This window comes from Mercenaria mercenaria, chromosome 14 (assembly GCF_021730395.1).
Source record: "Mercenaria mercenaria strain notata chromosome 14, MADL_Memer_1, whole genome shotgun sequence".
Taxonomy (NCBI): Eukaryota; Metazoa; Mollusca; class Bivalvia; order Venerida; family Veneridae; genus Mercenaria; species Mercenaria mercenaria.
The window spans coordinates 63084137-63087502 of NC_069374.1; positions in this window are offsets into that span (position 1 = coordinate 63084137).

The window sequence follows — 3366 nt, forward strand, 5'->3', positions numbered from 1 at the left end:
AAACGTTTTCTGGATAAAGTTTTGATAAAGCCCAACATTACTTTTTCTTTTATGTTTTTTTTTCACTAGCGGATTCAGGGGGAAGATGGAGGGGCAGACCTGGTGCCCCTAACCTTAAATATGTCATTTTCCGCAGGCATGAACAATACTAACACGTGCTCTTTATAAGTATTAGGGCAAACTTTAATAGTATAACACTTGTTCTCCTCACTTCCCTCTCACGTAAATACTCATATCATATCCAATACCACAGTGGCGATACTCCTATGAAATTAGAACCTTAAAAATTAAAGAAGTATATAATTGAGCGTGAAAACTAACATAGTGCATTTGCGACTAGCAAGTATCGAGACCAGCCTGCGCATCCGCGCAGTCTGGTCAGGATCCATGCTGTTCGCTAACGGTTTCTCTGATTACAATAGGCTTTGAAAGCGAACAGCATGGATCCTGACCAGACTGCGTGGATGCGCAGGCTGATCTGGATCCATGTTGGTCGCAAAGCCACTATGTTGGTTTTCTCATGGCACGGCTCATATTATTGTTACAGTAGTGTAGAACACATATTTCTGTGACAATTTCACGTGTTTCAAGGCAAGTGCATTTTGTCATATAGGTCAAAATGCGTTTTACGTATATCTATATAAATTTATGAGAAGTTCAGCAGTCAATACACCATTCAAGTTTGTAAATTATTCTTACAGATTTTTCAACTTTTTAAAGTAGACACAGTGATATCAAAATTCGTCTATTCAGAATTGATGTTCAAATTTTGTGTTTTGAAAATTTTACATTAGGTATATAGGTATCAATATACGGTATCCAGAAAACGCATAGAAAGTGCCCTGAATGTACTGTACAAAATGATAAATAAACAGTGCATAAACCAAACGTGTATGCCTCCAGTTAACGAAAAGGAAGTGCTCTGAATGTAAGGTACTAGAAACATCGAGCAATAAGCAAAGCATAAACGAAGCGTTTGTTATATGTGCATCCTCCACTTAATGCATAGAAACTGTCCTGAATTCGGTGCAAAAGAAACGGTCACTAAACAGTGCATAACCAAACATGTACATGTGTATGAGTACACAATATCTAGTGTGTTTACAGAAAGTAAAACAGAGCGGACATTATTTGGCTAGAGATGTGTACGCATTGTCTATTTCAAACAATATGCGTGTGTCATTAAATATCACGATTGTCTTGAGTTAGTAATGTAAGAAGCTTCGTTCAACATATCTTACTTTGTTAAATGGTTTGGTTTGACAGGCGACATAAATTATTCAAATCAGGCTTTGAGCTTTACTAGTCTGACAAAGGTGTATGAAATTCCAATACGTCACAAACTGACTCTTTGTTGTAGCCTATTTTGTCATATATATTACTTTAAAGTAGGTGAACTGAAATCCAGGCAAAATGTTCAGTATCTTTCTGATGTGTTTTATAGCTGTTGCCGTCAGTAAATTCTCCATGTCACAAAAGATATCCCAGTTTTACCTTCACCTGAATGAGAGAGCAATCGAGCGAACTGATGTTGACAATCTTTTGGAAGAACGTCGAAATTCAAGGAGGAAACTTACCAATTTTTATCTTATAATGACCTTTTCGGTACAATTCCTCAATAATCCTAGATAATGGTCAGGTTTCCAAGACTTAAGAGATGCTTTTTCAAACACATAATTTATCTTATGCCAGGGAAATGTCTTTCCTACAATACCAACAACTTATAAGCAAATATTAATATCAAGATATAAATCTGTTTTTGTACATTTTTGTTTGAGCTTTCATATTCAAATTAAATCCTTAAGAGAAATGGCAAGTTAGCTACCAGATATGCTTGTAATAATATTGTACGAGCTGTATCATTCCAACCTTTTAAACAAATGTCTTTATGACATGTATTAAATTTCCGTTACTTCCAAACTCTAAGAGTATTTCATTTTCCTAATAAAAGATGATACGAATCGTGTTTGTCTAGGTAAGGAAAAATAAACCGAAGTCCTGAAAACATTGTTTGTCTACACAGATGTTTATTTGAAGCAGTCTTTCTACTGCTTTTTTTATTATTTCTAATTTCTTTTTGATTTAGTAGGTATACAATACACTGAACTGTGAGAATCATACAAATTTCAGCCAGGATTCACGCGCCATTATTCGCTCCCCCTGTAAAGTTTATATTACATATAAATGTTTGCTAACTGCTTTTTTACAAAACTATTGTTGATTCGTTTCATGTGAAACTCGCGCTAAACTTCTACAATCTCATGTATTAATTTATAATGAAATAAGTTAAAGGAATTGATTTCAGTACGATAACCTTTAGACCAGCCCCTAGACTATGATATACTTACCTTCATTTTATTTTTATGATTCAATACAGCGAATTGAGCCAGACTGCATCCTATGGCAAATGTCATATGATAATCATAACATCATTCCTCTATGACAATCTCTAGAAAAGACAGGCGTTTGTCTCTGTGAACGGGAGTTAACGACAAAAAAGAAAAAAAAATGTGTTAACATCTTAATCATCATCTAGATAACATTGTTTTATTTGTTTTCTTGTTTAATAACATGTGCGGTCTTGTATGTGTATAAGGCCATCAACCCGCTACAACCATAGCCTTGCTTATTCTATATAAAGTTGATAAATATATAGGGACTGGAGTAAAACAAGTGTCTTATTTACATAGATGTATCTGTAAACTACATTTTCTTTACGAAACCGTCAGCGCTTATTAAGAAGGGGGTTATGTTTGAAGCAAAACATATACTTTAAGCGTAACGATAACTTACCTAAGTACAGCTACCCATACCTTGTATGTACAGGCAGAGAAACTGGACCATGGCATCTGGTACCTAGGTCTCATGCTACATACCTTAGTACAGACACTCATATCTTGTATGTACAGGCAGAGAAACTGGACCATGGCATCTGGTGCCTAGGTCTCATGCTACTTACCTTAGTACAGACACTCATATCTTGTATGTACAGGCAAAAAAATGGGGCCATGATATCTCTTACCTAGGTCTCATGCTACTTACCTAGGCACAAGCCACTCATTTCTTGTATGTACAGGCAGAGAAACTGGACCATGACATCATGATGCTATTTACCTAGACACAAGCCACTCATTTCTTGTATGTACAGGCAGAGAAACTGCACCATGACATCTGTTTCTTAGGTCATGCTACTTACCTAAGTATAGGCCGTTAATTTCTTATATGTACAGACAGAGGAACTGAACCATGGCATCTCTTACCTAGGTCTCATGCTACTTAACAAAGTAGAGGCCACTCATACCTTGTATGTACAGGCAGAGAAACTGGATCATGTCATCTGTTACCTAGGTCTCAAGCTACTTACCT